Raw genomic sequence first — 17,729 nt, 5'->3', positions numbered from 1 at the left:
AAGCATTGTATGAAAAAATGATCTCCATGTCTATTGTGGAAACCTCATGCGTACACTCGGGTCTTTATGTTTTAGTGTTTTCAGGCTGATCCAATCAGGTAGAGAAGGACAAGGGGAAAATATAAATGAGAAAACCAATATCAGAGGTCTTATATATGATTCTATGAAGAGAAAACCACTTATAATCTCAATAAGTTGGGATCCCTCTTCCGCCCGTGAAATAAATAGGTGTTGATGAACAATCATATATAAAATAAATAAATATAGGTGAAATAAGAGAAAGACTTCCTGCGTAGAGAGGTGAGCAAGAAACTCCATCGAGGTACTTTCGAGGCCTGCTTGCTATGGATAAATGTTTGTGTTCTTGAAGTGACTCCGTTGGGGTACTATCTAGGCTTGCTAATAGCGGAGCAACAATAGAGCTAAAAAACTACACTCTGAAAATCTAAAGTTCGCGAAGTTCATCACCCTTTCCAGATTTAAACTTTATTTGATCATTAAACTTATGTTGTTGTTTAACCAAGTAAAGGAATGTGGGGCACTATGTTAATGCATGGGGTAAGTGTGGAAGCGATGGTAATCTGAAAAATGAATAAATAATCCCTCAAGAAATAGAACTTGCACCAAATAATTGACCAAGGTGAAGAAGATAACTTTTGCTTGTGTGTCGCCAAGTTTTGTCACTGTGAAAAACTCCCCCCGAAATTTTACCTACACTTAAATTTTGGAGCCTACTGTGGATCTGTGATAAGTTTTTCTATGGTCACTTATTGGTTGGTCAATTTTTTGTTAATTCTTTGAGCTCCCTTTTTGAATTGTAAGTGTTGAAGTCACCTACTCACACATGCTCAGTCAACAAGTTCATGAGCACATCCTTTCACAAAAGCTTCTACAGGCATAGAAAAATCCAAAAATATTGTTCCTATGTGATGTTCAATCTATGTCAATTGTCATTACATGCTTTCATTCGCAGTCTCTCACTTTTGGTTGTGATTGTACTTTTGTTTTCGTGAATTTTCCAAAATGTCGCTTTTGTGCACCTTCACTTTCATGAGTGTCACTTTAATGTTTTCGAGTGCTACCTTCACTTGATTCATCTGAATTAGTTTCATTTTCATGTTATCTTGGCTCTGGCATGTGTTGTTTTCATGGTCATTTGCATATCGCAAGTGTCGTTCAAACTTTTCTCTTGATATCGCAAGTGTCATCTTTTAGCATGTTAAGTGTCATATATTGTACAAAAGGTAATTCTGGTTGCTTTAAGGGGCAATATTTGTGTTAATTACTTTTCCTTATTATGCTAACTTGTATCGCACTAATTTCCAAAGTTTCAAGCATTGTTGCATGCGCATCATCACTATGATTGCAAAGTGTATCTTTAGTGTTGCACTTAAAGTGAGTTGTCACAATGTTGTCGCATGGAGAAAATAATGTTTATCATGTGTTGTAAGTTTTCCATGTTGTGTCTTCATGAGAACTAAGTGTGTGATCATGTTCAAGTCTTGTTTTTCTTCAAATTTCTCACTTATCCAACGCTTAGAAAAAGTGGGAAAATTCCCTGACCGGGCCTCTCAGCCTCATTCAACCGTCATGGATTGCGCATTGCATAATATCAACCCTCAAGTAGTAGCCTTACCTCTTGGCATTGAAAATTTCATATTTTTTGGCTCCCATAACCACGCACTCTAAGATCTCAATGCTCAAGCCCAACCCCTAAGATCTAGAACTGTGCAATACTTACCTCGAACCAACCTTATCTGCACACTATGCAGTTTCAAGCATCAAACCTTAGCCTTGAGCTCTTGAATTGAGAAAATGCGCAATCATTTGGCCTCTATCACTCAAGAACTATGCATTTGGAAACTTCAAGCACCATCCTCAAGATTGAGACATTGAACCCCTCAGCTGCATAATATCCAAAGTTGTTCTCTTGTTTGAATTGTGCATTGGGAAACTTCGAGCATCAAGATTAACCTCTTAAGTTCCTCAATTGTGCAGTCACTTAGCCAAGGCCTTTAGAACTGTGCATTGTGCAGTATCAATCCTGAAGCCTCCATATTGAGCCATTGACCCCTCAATTGTGCATTCCCTCTACACAAGCCATCAAAGCTGCTCATTATGCACTCTCAAGGCTCAATCCTTTAGCCTGACCTCTTGAGTCCCTCGGCCGTGAAATCCTTTGGCCCTTAGCATCCTCCACTTCACATTGCACCATCTCAAGCATGAGTTCCAGAACTTGGCCTTTAGAACTATACAATCTCTTAGTCAGATAGTCAACTAGTCTCCAATACAAACCCTAAAAAGTGATTTCATGAATCATCTTAGACTAGGGGTTTATTAGACGGATTTCATCTTGTCAAGAGTGGATTGAAATTGCAAGAATTCTATTATTTCATGGCATGATGATGATGAATGAGATGGATAAGGAAACCATGCTCGAAGACACCTAAGGAGCCGATGAGATAAGATGATCATCAGGTGAGAAGACGAAGGAACACTAAATTACAACAAAAGACCAAAGATTAGGAATGAATGAAGAATCGATCTAATTCACAACACTTTCGAGGGGAGATATGAAGAACAAATGATATCTCTAATGAGGACAAATAATTTCATACATCTCTTATTGGACACAAAGTAGCAAGAGGAATATCTTGGCACTACCACTTTATCATGGAGTCCATATTGTCATTGTTAATTTGTGACCTATGAAAGTGTCACCACAATGTCATGTGTGTCCATGTATCTTTCCACACCTCTTGTGGATGTAATGATGTAAATATCACAAGAAAAGACAAAATTTAATGTAAAGTGGAAGTCCAAGAGTCATGTACCTAATATGAAGAGTCAGGTAAGGGTTGAAAAGTCATAGAGAAGTTGAACAATCATGAGGATAGTCAGAGTCTCACAAGAGAGGTGAATGGAAACCCCATTTGTTATATATACACCCTCGTTGTACAAGAAAAGGACTTTTCACCTTGGCTTCTCCTGTAATGCATCAAAGAGACAAAGCTAGTACTTTTGGGGAGAAATTTGTGCCTCCAATGCTCCACTATTATAGCTAGTGATGTTCGTTCTATTCATGTATCTTGGGACTTTTACTTAATACTTGAAGCTTAATGGGAAACAAATTTTCATGCATGGATTGTGAATATTTGTATGATTGTGTGTGAATGTTAATGATTCATGTTTTCTTTCTCCTCTACTAAAGTAGTTGAATTATTTTGGTTATTTTAGTGCTTATCTAATTGAAAATGTGTTGTAATGGTTTTAACAATCATCTCATATATGCATACTATTCTACTTGATCTTAGTCGAGTCTCTTGTGCTTGTGTCCTCCCCTACTAGTGTGTCAGTATTACCTCTCTCTTATAGGCTCACCTTTCCTTCCTCCACAATAGAAGAACCTTTATACACCTATAGCCGAAAAATTCACTAGGATCACTTACTTGCTTTTCACAAAGGCACATACGCACTTCTCTCTCTTTCTAATAGATAAAGCTAAGGAAAATCTATACTAATATATGGCAACTGGTTCGATACTTCGTAAGGGGCTCCCATTCCAAATGCTAAGAGGTATAATTGGGACTTCACATCAAGGATACCCCCTTGGTTGATGATTTTCCAACCCAGTCAACAAAATGTTAGAGCCATCGTTGAAGATATATCTTTATGCACCTATTGAAGGAGACCTAAGAAATCCTAATTATATCAATATTCTTGAATTTCTCATGGAGAAATATCAAAGAAGAATGTTTGGGTGACTTGAAGAGTTATGGAGACACCTTCTGAGAATATTTTGTAATGGCTACATCCACCCTCCAAAATTTTTCCTTAGCTTTGTTTTGGAGCCTCCCTTCCAGCTTTTCATAGTAGCTTGCCTTGCTTTGTCAAGTTCATAAGCTTTAGTGTTTTTCTTGCACAAAGGTAGCCTATCGATCACAACTCGATGCATTCCGCTCACAAGCTGATCACCCGGACTTGTTCCAGCTGCAGGTTGAGCATCTCCCCCAATAAATTGGGCAATTCTAGAGGGAAACCAACCTTCCATCTAGAAATTGCACAATCCTGTCTGGAAGCCTGCTAGGCTTCAGAATTGCGCAATTTTCCCAGTCAACCCTCACGGAGAAAATTGTGAAATTTTCCCTAGCACGGATGCTCAACCCAATATTTGTGCAAATCTGGGCAATAGTCAGCTGCTCTACCTAGAAATTGCACAAATCTCTTGGGTAGCCAACCCATCTCCCAGCCATAAATGCACATTTTCTCCCAGTAGTCAAGCAGTCTCTTGCATGTGTAGCTGAGTTGACCGGTTCCCTTTGGGACTGAGAAAAATTGACTTGCATGCATGGACTACTTCTCCCAAGGCATCATGCAAAGGCATCCCTTGTTTCATGGATCTATGTTTAGCAATTGGAGGTTACTTGTAAAGAACATTTCGGAAACCTCCCACAAAGTGTCACTCTCACTAGATTTGTGGTATTCACGTCACAACCTTGATGTTATTGGAACTCATCCACCGAATGCTATAGACCTCATTCCTGACATCAACCTTGCATATCTCACATCCCACATCACATCTAGGAGTTTTCGGCACATCCATCTCAGTTGTTTTGGGTTAAGCCTACTTTCCATGCCTTGTGTTTCCTTTCTATTGCTTTTTTTGTTTTCACTTATGTGAGTATTGTTTTCTTTATTTCTTTGAGCACTTGATGTCATTTACATGTATACTAGCTTTTCCTAGCATGGTTTCTTTTTTTGTTGCTATCTCATTGTTGTTGCATGCATGAAACTATTTTTCACGAGTGGTCACCGATTTAGCAACTCGCCTCACCCACATGCATGTTGTTCCATTTTCTGAATCTTTCATTCACCATTTGCATGCATGATCATTCACTTATGCTTAGAATTAGTATCACCATGCATTCGCACTCACATTCACTTTAAGTTTCCTATCAGTGAATCTGGTCAACCTTGGCCCAGACTCAGGCTCACCAAGAACCTCACCAAGATAGCATTGCACAATCCTGAGATGGAAGGCTACGTCTTCCTCTCAGGAAATGTGCATTTGCTCTAGGGTACTATCCTCCAGGACTGTTTTGTGCATTTCTGAGGGACAGTGACTGTTGGCCCAGAAAATTACGTAATTCACTCACTAAGCCTGCAACCATTGGTAGTTGAGATTCCACATTGCACAATTCCAGTAGTCAGTGGCTAGACTGGACTGTCCATTGCACAGTTCTAGTAGTCAGTCAGTCTCCCAGTAGCCCAAACTATGCCTTGTGTAGCCTTGGAGTTCAGTCTCCCGACCTTCCGGCCAAAATTGTGCAACCTTCATGATGAGTCACACAAGTATGTTGTAAGTCAGTTCTCAAGTTCATTTTCATTTTCGACTGACATATTTCTTGCAATAAGTGTTTCCATATCTATAGGTATTGCAGGTGTTCATCTACCTCTTAGCAGTGCAGGCAAAATGGTTTCCAAGAGAGCAGAGTCGAAGACACCATTTAGAGCACACCCAGAGATGCGATCAATCAAATGTCTATGAGATTGTCTTCTCATGAAGATATCAAGTTGTTCGTAGACAAGGACATCAAGGTATGACAACAACAACATCACAATGAGTAGCATCATGAACAATAGTTGAAGGCAGCATACCGAATGCAATGAATGCATCGAACGCAACGAATGCATCGAATGCAAGAGGAAGGTTGTTGACAACACATAGGAAAAACAAAGTTTCAATCTCAAGTAGATCCTTTGATGATGAAAGAAACCTTGGAGACTCAGGTTATGAGGTGATGGCGTGACATGAAGATCTCACAAAGATAGAGAATGGAACAAAGAAGGAGTTGCATGTGCTGAAGTAGCAACTCAAGGAAGAACATGAAGCTACATCGATAGACGAATGAGTTGCAATAGGAATAGGAACAACAGTGGGTGCAACATGCACTCATGGATCAAACTGCGCCTGCACAAGTCATAGAGCTATCCCATCAGTTGGCAGGGAGCAGACATGGTCAGCAATGTTGTAGATCGCATGCAAGGGATTCATGTCATTGTGCGCATGCATGTGATCCAACCCATTCAGCACACTCACCAAGGCGAAGACAAGAAGCAAGTCCAATTGGAGCTGAGCATCTACTTCGGCAATTTGGTGCGCATGACCACTAGCACACACTTGAAGATCAGCATAAACACTATGCATTAGTGTCCTTCGGATTCATTTGCACCCAAGGAGACCATGCACATGTTAGCAGATGAGTTGGATGAAGGAGCCAAACCAATGCACCAGTTGCAACAGAGGTAAGAGTTCGTTTCAACAAGATGCCACCATGGGGTGCATGCACACCATCATGGACGACCAAGCTTGGCATCAACACACCACCTTCACCATCATAAGCATGTGAAAGAGTTGGTCTCATCACAATGGACCAAGTGTCAGTTATGTCATGCATGGCTTTCTAAAGCCATGTTATATCACATGAGTACATGTGCATTGAAATGTAACGTCAATTCAAGTGTAAGTCAAGTGTCAATAGTTGCATGTAATAGTCATAGAGTAGATGAAGGGTCATGAGGGTGTATGAACTATCACAAAGGGGAATGTCAAGGGTCACCCCACCCTTTTCTATAAATAGTTCCTCATAAGTCATTGTATAGTCTTTTGGTCAGCCAAGCTTCAGAGAAGACTATCCTGGAGAGAGCTTGGACAATATTTTAACGTGCCTTGGCTTCTCCATTGCATGGAGCTAGTACATCTCTTTGGAGGCTGGTGGATGTGGTTGTAATGTTCCAGTGTTGGGGCTAACAGGTTTACATGGATGTATTTTATGATTGGAACTTACACTTCTTTATATAATAAGAGCCAACACATTTTCATGCATATGTTATTATTGTAGTTGGACTACTCTGGTTGTTGTAGAAATGTATGTTGTTTAACTTACGTAGTGGTGTATGAACTGTTTTGTATGAAATTATATGAATCTTATTGTAGATGTTTTGTTGGTTTAACCATCACTTTGGATTGTCGGCTAACCTGCTTTCCAGCTTGTGATTCATTTTTTCTCATGTGTTCCCTTCCAAGCAGAGTACTATCATAAGTTGCCAAGGGGCACACTCATCTCAACCCCCATGTGCTAGAACCTCTCATACACCATCCTTGACTCACTACAGTGGTCACAACCTTGCTACCAAGGGAGTTATCTTACTTTCCTCTGTGTGAAATCGTGGTCAAGGCATTGTTTTATGACCCAGTTCTGGGACTCCTACACCAAATCGTCTCAAGTCTAATTGGAACTTCTTACTGGGGAGATCCCCTTGTATGGTGGTGTGTCCAACACCGTCAACATTTTTGCACTAGAAGGAGGGTCAAATGACAATATGAGTCCTCACATCTATTTTGAATCTCTAAACATCTGTCATGACTAACTACCGAGTTACGCTTCTAGAATGTATGTCTTATGGGAACCATTTCATTATCTCGGAAGAGATCTCAGATGACTTGTCTCATGAAACATATGATAGTGGAGGCTATGCAACCTTGGTTAGGCTTGCAACCGATGTTATAGGCTAATGTGAAAGACGTGGATTCTTTGAGGAATAAATGAGCTATGCGTTGTTCATCTACACGCTTCAAGGGAACCTAATGCACTAGTGTGCCACACTTCCTAAAAAATCTATTCATTCTCTTGTTCATCTGGTTAGAGAGATAGATGTCCTTTCAATCAATTTGACCATGAAGCACTTGATCAAGAAATTCTAAAATTATGGAAAGCACCTGATGAATTCGTTGATCAATTTGACACACGCTTTTGTAATCTTGCATACTGATTTCCTGAAGATGTAATCGATTGGGAATTTCTTTATGGAAGATTTGATTATCTTCTTCACATATCCAAACCCTAATCAGCACACTTCAGTGATGGATCTATGCAATCATATGCAGGCACAGTCGCTGTCAAAAGTGACTGTCCACCTTCACCTCATCAAACAGATCCACCACCATGGAGTGATGTGGGAGATCATGTACATGGATTTGTTGAACTGCCACACTCCCCCACCCCACTTGCTCTTGAGATTTGTACAAATTTGACCTGCAAGCCTGCTGGTTGTCATGTGGACTCATTCCCATGACCTCCGTCCTCACGCTCTGTTGATCCTCTGGATTGTACTATCTCATGTTCTCCCATTCTAGACTCCTCACCTATTGTGAATGAGGATCAAGCTATAACCAACTTGCACCATCATTCATGATGAGTGTGTGTGGGAATCTAAAGAAGAGTCTGTGGTGAAGGATGACTCCCTTCTAGATGTGCTTCATCTGCTTCATCCTGACATCCCTTGTGATTCTGCCACTGTTGATTTCCCCTGTGAAAACCCATTTCTAGTTTTTTCTACTTCCGATCATTCACAGGACACCTCAGATGTCAGTCTGTCATTATAGTGCGGAGAGGACACATCTTCCCCAGAGAATCCATTCAATCTATCGTTTATCTTTCCTGAAAATGCAAAGGGTGAACACCTTTGCTTCTCATCTACCCCTCTTCCTAATTCATCAAGTCATGAGGATGCTAACAAACATCCTGAATTTTCTGATCTTGCTTGTCGTGAACTATTCACTTCCTCATCTGATCATGATGTTGATTCAATTGTTGTTAATCTATCTAAGGCACTGGTCTACGATGATCTATCTGTCAATAAGGTCGAAACCCCTCAAACTGTCGAGGCACTTCAGCCCAAGCTGATGGTTAGGTCAGGGCCTCACTATCCTAAGGTTGGTTTCACCTTGGTTAGGAAATTGTTGAAACACTCGGGTCTCCTCATCACTCTCTGCTTTGCACTGAAGATCAACCAAACACCCATATTTTTCTTCCTCCACTTGAACTACATGATCCCATCACTCATGCATTGGAGGAATCTTACACAACAAGCACACATGCACAATAAAAGTGGTATACCTTTCTCACGTTTGATTGCATGTCACAATCAAGAGAATGCATACACTCAACATCTTCACGCAATGTAGCACAACATCATGGCAACACCATAGAATGCATGTCATGCACTTTCACTCATCTTTGTTCTATGGTCACTTGTAAGCTCAGAGTGTGTTTGTCTTCACTGTTACATCTTTCTTGTTTGTTGGTTTGCTCAATTGTCTTGTTCACGAACAATGCCTTCACCAACATGGGTCAACCAATGCACCGATGGCTGCATTGGAAGAATCACTTCATGTGAGATGAACCATGTACTGTTAGCTTAAGAGTAGGAGTAGGGTTTGCTTTCAGTTGTTTGCATGCATGCTTGTTTGCTTACTTTCTTTGGTTGCTTGTTTGTTTTCTTACTTGTTTTCTTACTTGCTTTTCTTTTTCTTTTGCTTTTGATTTTTCTTTTATTTTTTGTTTGTTAGTTTTCTTGTTTTGTTCATAGGTTAGTTTCACATCAAACTATGTATGACTCTTGAAGCAAGCTCGGTAAAGTACAAGAGACCTTGTGCTACTATCACTACTTGGTTATCTGTCATCCTGCCTCTGTATGAAGAGCTTGTTACCTTTATCCCATGATAGCGTCAAAGGAAAATATGTATTGTTTGAAGTGAACCTTGGTGAAAACACAAACTCTTGTGTTCTAACTAGTGTCGCCTAATCTAGTCGGTTGTTTTTGGGTTAACCCTTGTCAGCTCAGTCAAGTAGAGTAAGGTGATGAGGAAACCTTAACAGGCATGCCAGAGGTATAATAAACTACTTCTTTGCAGGACTAACCTCTTCTCCTCTCAATAAGTTGGGATCCCACTTCCCCCCTGAAATAAATAAGTGTTATGCATGGTTACGAAGATGAAAATAAGCAAAAGAGGAAGTGAAAAAAGTTTGAAAAAATGAAAATCAATGAGGCGAAAGAAGAGAAAGGCTTCCTGCATATTGTGATGATGTAAGTAACTCCACTGGGGTACTGACGAGGCTCATTGGCAGCAGAGCCATGCTTGTGTTTCTATGTGACTCCGTCGGGGTATTGTCCAGGCCTGCTGGAAGTGGAGCAACACCAGAGATGAAACAAAGACTCTGACGACTATACTTCTTGTGTACCAATATACCCCTCAACCCAAATCAAAACAACTATGTTGCCTTGGCTTGGAATGTGTGTCAATCAATGAAGATCTTGGCAGATGCTACATCTTAAAATCAAGTTAGTGTGGAAACCAAGAGGAGCTAAGAACTAAACAATACTTTCAAAGGTGTTAGGCTTTCTTTTCACGAACAAGGTCCATTTAGAGAGTTGGAGTTATACCAATGTGTTGCCAAGTATTGTAGCGGCTACAACCACCCTCCAAATTTTTTCCTTAGCTTTGCTTTGGAGCATCCCTTCCAGATTTTCACAACAGCTCGCCCTGCTTCGTCAAGTTCACAAGCTTCAGTGTTTTTCTTGCACAAAGGTAGCCTGTTAATCACAACTCGATGCATTCCCTTCACAAGATGATCACTCAGACTTGGTCCAGCTACAGGTTGAGAAGCTCTGTTATAGACATTTTTGTGCCTTACAACATTGAGCATGAAATGTCCATAATCTAAGGGATCCAAAGTCCCTAAACATGTTGTTCCTACCCCTAGAGGAACAAGGCTAACAAACCACAACAATTCACAGAAGTTCTCCACCAGAAACTGCTCAAAAACAAGTCAATTCAGGATCATTTCAGTGGCTACACTAGCTGTTTGCGCTGAATGTCAAAGCCAACACTGGCTACCTGCGCTGAATGTCAAAGGAAACACTGGCTACCTGCGCTGAGTGAGAGTGGACATGTGGCAAGTTCATTTCTCAAGGTGTCAGAACCCAGGAAGCTTCCAAAATGACACTTGCCTCAGGGAATTCGACTGGTGATGAGTAAGAGGTTCCAAATCTCCGAGTGGAAGCAAGAACCTCCAAGTGGAATCAAGAACTGACAGAGGGAGAGGACACTAGTCAAATCTCAAGCTGACTCATCCTCTCTCCAAACATCTATATATGGATCTCTCCTCCATGAGATCTAGAGGCTGGAATTTTGTTATTGCAAAGAATTGCTGTTGGTTTGAGATTGGAATCATTGGGTGCTTAATGCTTTGAAGGGGGTGAAGATAGGAATTCCATTTGCTAGGAAGGAGATGCTGGATTGGAGCCCTCTGGGTTGTATCTCTTCCTGAACCTTGTTATTCATCAATAAAGCTATCTTGGTTTCTCCTATATACTGATGTATCTTTGATTTATGATTGCATTAGTATGTTTAGTTTATTTCTAATCCTGAACTAGTTATGAATATGAATCCATGTCTTGTGTAGTTTTCTCTTCTTGTGATCTTGCAGAAACCTCTTGAAGTTGGGCAAGCGAGAAGGAAAGTAGCTGGGAACACTCAAAGAGAAGAGAGACCGGATCGAGGGACAAACAGAAGACACCGGTTAGTCCATATATCTCCCTTCATTCTTAATTCATAAAGGAAGAATACTAGAATAGCTGTCTATGTTTGTTGCTAAGGCACTGTCACACCTTAGGTGGATAGGATCGTCCTACATAGGCATTTTTCCCCACAACAAATTAGCGACTCCACTGGGGAGATCTGTTTAGTCATTTTATTTGTGTTTCTATCATTGTTTGTTTCATAGACTTGACAGCAACAATCGAACTGCATCTGCTATCCCGGATGCAAAGTAGACAGTTGCTGCTTTGATCCAATGACTGGACTTGTCTATGATATGAACAATGGACTCACAAATGATTTGATGATCCTTTGTGATAGATCTTAGTACTCCCTCAAAGCATCCCTTTGATTATACCTTGCTTGTTGCTTTTATTTGTCCTGAAACAGTAGATTAAATAGCAATCTGTGACCCAGAACCAGTGTGAAACGAGAGTTTCTCCTTCAGCGCAGACCCAGTGAAGGGATTCTGCATTTCAGCGCAGGTCCCGTGAAGGCTACCTATGCTGAATGTCAAAACCCCTGTGTTGAGGTTGCGCTGAACCAGTTTGGCCTTGTGCAGCTGGGGTTCTCTGCTCTGTTTTGCCTTGTTTTGATCTCTGATTTTTGCAGCCTGTAACCAGCATAGGTACCAGTCTGATAACTCCTTTTCTCTGCTTGAATTCCACCTCCTTTTGTACAAAAAGACTGTGAGTGTTTTTATGTGTTTGTGGCGTCATTTGCAGTTTTCCTTTGCATGAGTGAAATAATCATCCTGTAGCCCTTGATTTAGATCTGTTCATTGTGATCTTAGGAGAGAGTTCATTGGCTATTTATAGTTGATTATACAATTGCTTTTGCTTATTGGTTTGATTTTGTCTCTTTTAAGTGTTGAAACAAGTATTCATTTCGAAAATCGTTAAGTGTTGTAATCTCTTCTACCCTCTCTGATTTCGAAAAAGTAAACTTGTTTGTATTTGTCATTTAAAAGCAAATTCAAAGTTGTACAAAAAGCTTTCTTTGTAGGCATCAATACTAAGAAAGCGGAAAACAAACACCTGCATTGTGCATTTGCATCTTGATAGTTTGCATGTTTGATTTAGGAAAAGTGCATTAGAGTGTGCTGATTGCTCTTTGAGAAAAGATGGTGTCTTTCTTTTCCCTTAGTAGCTAGGATTTTCAAAGTTGAAAAGATATAAAGCTTGCTTATCATCTTTAGACTTTATTTACGAATTGTATCATACATCTCGTGGTGAACCTTGAAAGGCAAACTTCTAAAAAGATCAACCTAAAATAAATTGAATGAACTTAACAACGCTTTTCAACATAACGCACAACATAGAGGTCTAGGCTAGAGATGTGTTCCGGCATCGTAAAGCCTGGTGACTGTCAATCTCGTGGATGGTGGGTGATTCCTCCTGAGGGACGATAGCGCCAGTACGGATTGTGCTCCCACGTACCATCGCGTATATATTGGGAGACCCCTATAGGCATAAAAACTTTATCCTTAGGAAGTCGTGTCGGCCGCCCTACTGATCGCAATGCACTGAACACAGCATTCAGGAAGATCGACCGCCCGTACCCTAAAAAGTATTCTGCTATTTTGCGAAAAGTTTGGCACACCCTCTGCCTAGAACTCCAGAGCAGTTCGTTTTGGCCTTTTTCAGACTCTATAACGGAAAAAGTCCGTCCGAGCATTTGTCACTTCGGGCTCGTTAAAACATCGAAGGAGACTAGAGTCATCTTTAGCTTTTTCTCGACTCTTTAAAAGTGAAAAAGCAAGTTGTGTCTAAAAGCGTCTAAAAAATTCATTTAATTCGGAAACACACTTTCCCCTTTTGTATTTTGGTTGATCGAGTAATCCACAATCGTGGAAGAAAGTCAATTGAAACCCCGTCGTTCGCGGAGGCTTACGAGTCAACTGTCTTTGTCTCCGGAATAAAAAACAGTACGGACAAAGCGAACTCGTTTGACCGGCTCAAAATCTCCTATCAAAGTTAGAACAAGTGTTCCAACGACATTTGAGATTCCGGTTAATCCAAACATTTCTGGAAACCCTGCCTCTATAGAAGAAGTTCAACAGCAACAGAGGGACAGTAACACTGATCCTAGTCTGAGAGCAAATACTTGCGTTACTGAACCAGTTCCATCTGTAACCGGTTCAGAAAGTCTTGCTCCTCAAACAACTGTTGCTGTCGATTCAACCCCTTCTTCGGAACCAGAAATATTTTACGGACCTGACGGTCTTCCTCTTCCACCTGGTTTGATTGCGATAGAAGAAATTGTAGAAGACCCTCAAGCAAGTACTCCAACACATTTTGGAGTCGGGGTCACTCTATTTCCTTCATCAGAAGTTAGTCTACCACAAGTGGAAGTTCCTATAGAATCGCTAGGTAATCTCTTGGATAGACTCAAAATGTCTGAGCAACTGACAACATCTAGGACTGTGTCGAATGACATAGTGACAGCAGAACCCCCTGCCGTCACTCCGACAATGTTCGCTGGCGTACCATCTGTCCCAACTAGCTCACAACCGCTAGAAGGAGTCCACCCAGGGACTATTTCAATAGTGCGGTCTGTTCCAGTTTGTTCATCCGGAATAATATCCGGCAACTCTTATGTTGAAACTCGCCAGATTGATCCATTTGGAGGTCAATTTGGGCAATCCAGTCCCCAAGGACAAACAATCCCCTTGAGTTCCGGATTGCTACCGTATGGAGGGCAGTATGCCCTATCATTACCCCCTCCGGGAGGGTATCCATACGGGAGTTCACAATAGTATTCAGGTTATACTGGAGTTACAACAAGTGGTTGGGTACCTATGTTACCTCAACAACCGAGGGTTGTATTTTCCATTCAACAGTGTGTACCTATGTCGAACATCCCGACCACACCGGCCATTGTGATAGTGTCGCAAGTTCAAACGTTGCCTGTTGTATGTCAACCTCAGATTTCTCAGGTTGTAATGCAACAACCCCTTGACCCTGTGACTCAACCACAATCGCCTACTGGTGGGGCGACACAGGTCCAAATGGGTACAATTACCCCACACCTTGGTCCAACAGTTAGTATAGCGCAACAGAACATGGCTTCACAACCGTGGCTGGTGCAATACCAAAAACCACAATTCCAGCAAGTGTACCAAGGTTCTGAGCAGCAGATCTTTGCGAACAGTGGACAACCGTATATTCAAAACGGTCAAAACCAACCGCTTTACAGTGGTCAAGTCCACCAACCGTATCAGTCATACCAACATCAGTTGCATTATGCTGGTATGCAAAGGCCAACTGCTCAGGCAATTCCATCGTACCCTGGGTATGCTTCACCTAACCTGAATCAACAGTTACCATTCGTGGCAACTTTAGAGTTACCCGATTTACACCGGTTGACAAATGATCCAATTGCTTACGCCCCTTGGTGGCCAGCGATTCCTCACAAACTTCCTTCAGACATTCCTAAATTTAATGGAAATCCAGGTGAGGACCCATCGAATCACGTGATGACATTTCATCTGTGGTGTTCATCAAACACCCTAAACGATGATTCAATAAGGCTTTGCCTTTTCCAGAGGACGTTAACGGGTCCAGCGGCAAAATGGTATATTGAATTACCTAGAGCCTCGTTCGACAATTTCAGCTCCCTAGCCACGACTTTCTTAACCCATTTTAAATTACCGATAAGGTATGAAATGAGAACAGAAATCTTAACCAACTTCAAACAGACAACGACCACTCATATATCTGATCATATACATGAGTGGCGACGTCGTCGTAGGATGGTAAAAATGTACGTTCCCAATCAACTGTTAGCTGAATGGTTTATAAAGTCGTTACTTCCTGCTATAACAGAAGATGTGGCCAAGGGGGGAGTCGTAACGGAGGAGCAAGTTATTGCTCGTGCACAATATCTAGACTTAGTCTACACTCAGTCTGGCACGCTCTACGACAAAATACCTGACGCCCCTAGACCGGAATTCTCAATTCCTCCTCCTCCTAAATCAAATAGTGACTCTCATGCCGGCGATGGCGTGATTGGCACGGCAAACGCGAAATCGACAAAGGCTTCGTCTAAGAAAGCCCGTAAGATTTCGGATCAAAATGCAAAAGAAGAAATTCTCGCTTCGGAAGTAAATGCCATATCAGCAGATAAGGGCAAAGAAACCAAACAACCAGGGAGCAAGAAGAAGCAAAACAAAGGGAAGAAGAAGAAACAGGATGAGTCATCTCCTGAAAAAACTTCTTCAAACCCTCCTAGGAAAGGGAAACCAAAAAGTCCATGCATGATATGTGACGAGGATCATCGGACAGCCGATTGTCCATACAAAGCTGAGCTTAGAAGGTTCTTCAAAAGTTTGCAAACCTCAGCTGTGTTAACTGATCCGTTTCCCAAGCCAGGTCAAAATCTGGTTGATAGTGGAAATGCTTCCCTGTCACAAGTGCTCATGTTGTCGGTTTCAAAACAGCAGAGTGATGCTTTGATTTCGACAAGGAACAAAGATTACGGGAATCCGCAGCTGTCGAACGACAAAGGTAAAGATCAACCAAGTAGTTCGACAACAACTTCGAGAGAAGTTGTACCACCCACCATTCCTGAATTAACAATAAAACCGCCAAAGGGAGTAGTACACAAGTCGACATTTAATCCTCACGCCAGAGCGGCGCAGCATTATAACATAGTGGAAGATTTGGCCCAATCGCCATCCGCTATGTCGACTCTTGAAGTACTACAAAATTGCCCATCCCAAAGGCAGGCTTTTTTATCGGCTACTGGTGGGGTTGATCCTAAGGATTCCAATCTTATATCCTTTGACCACAAAGGATACGATCCTCAGTTACCAGCTCAACTAGCTTTCCTTATTCAAGTGAAAGCCCTCAACAAAACTGTTCACCGAACAATCATTGATGAGGGGGCATCTACATGTATTATGTCGATGAGTTGCTGGAAAACTTTAGGGTCTCCGACCTTGTTGCGATCTTCGACGACATTGAAAGCATTCGACGGAAGGACCTATACCCCGTGCGATATCCTTAATAACTTGAAAGTTGAACTAGGAGGAAAAACAGTAGAAATAGATGTTGAAGTCATCGATGGGAATCTTGACTACAACATCCTGCTGGGAAGACCGTGGATATATGCCATGGCAGCTGTAGTGTCGACTTATTTTAGGAAGATCGCATTCCCTTTTCAAGGAGGGATTACGATCGTCGACCAAAAAGTCTTCCTCCCTAATGGTTCACAAGTTACAGGAAGCATTCCCATGATCCATGGAAGCAACCATTCGCTTCAAGACATCGGAGTAGGCCTACTAAAAGACCCCACATTAATGGGAACTTTCGCGCTTCCACCTCCAATCTATATTGGAGAAGTAGCGTTGGTAGGAGCCTGCAACATGATATCTTCTGTGCAGAAGATTTCAGAAGATGATACCAACATGGATCATGCAATGGTTTTGCCCCCAAGCCCAATTGAAATATTGTAGCAATCAATGTTTCAGGCATGGGAGGCGAACCCAAATCAACGCTCATCGAGCGTTTGGGTAGATAGGTCTAGAGAATATGGTACCCCATTAGATCCTTGGTCGAAAGTACATGGGACTGACGAAGGAATCCTACAATCAATGTTGATTGAGAGGGCACCATGGAATGATTGCCAACCATACTTCTGGCCAACCATGTTCAAAGATTGCATAACCGCAGTCAGAAGTTGCCATGATTGTCAAATTTTTGATAGCAAAACCAGAAGACCACCTGCACCTTTACAGCCAATAGTTTCTATTGGGCCTTTCGCCAAATGGGGCATCGATTTCATGACATGTAACCCCACCTCGACCAGAGGGCATGGGTATATTATAGTCGCCGTTGACTATTTTACCAAATGGGCCGAGGCGATGCCTACATTAGATAACACTGGTGAAACAACTGCCCTTTTCTTTTTCAATCATGTAGTCGCCAGGTTCGGCGTACCACAGGCTATAGTTACAGATCATGGATCACATTTTCGCAATCACATGATGGTTGAATTAGCTGCCAATCTAGGGCTATCTCATGACAGCTCTACCCTGTATTATCCGCAAGCCAACGGACAAGTTGAAGCAATCAACAAGGTGCTGAAGCGTATGTTGCAAAGGATGATCGGAGTTCACAAAAGAATATGGCACCTAATCCTGTACTCAGCCTTGTGGGCTTACCGAACATCGGTAAGGAACGCGACCGGGTTCACACCTTTCTAACTGGTGTATGGCATGGAAGCAGTCTTGCCAATCCAGTGTGAAATCTTGTCTCTTAAACTCGCAATTGTTCTCCTCCCC

Source organism: Pinus tabuliformis, chromosome 7 (assembly GCF_031772625.1).
Source record: "Pinus tabuliformis cultivar Carrire ecotype Pingquan chromosome 7, CPIR1, whole genome shotgun sequence".
Taxonomy (NCBI): domain Eukaryota; kingdom Viridiplantae; phylum Streptophyta; class Pinopsida; order Pinales; family Pinaceae; genus Pinus; species Pinus tabuliformis.
The sequence above is the reverse complement of the archived record's forward strand: the minus strand, read 5'-3'. Positions refer to the sequence as shown.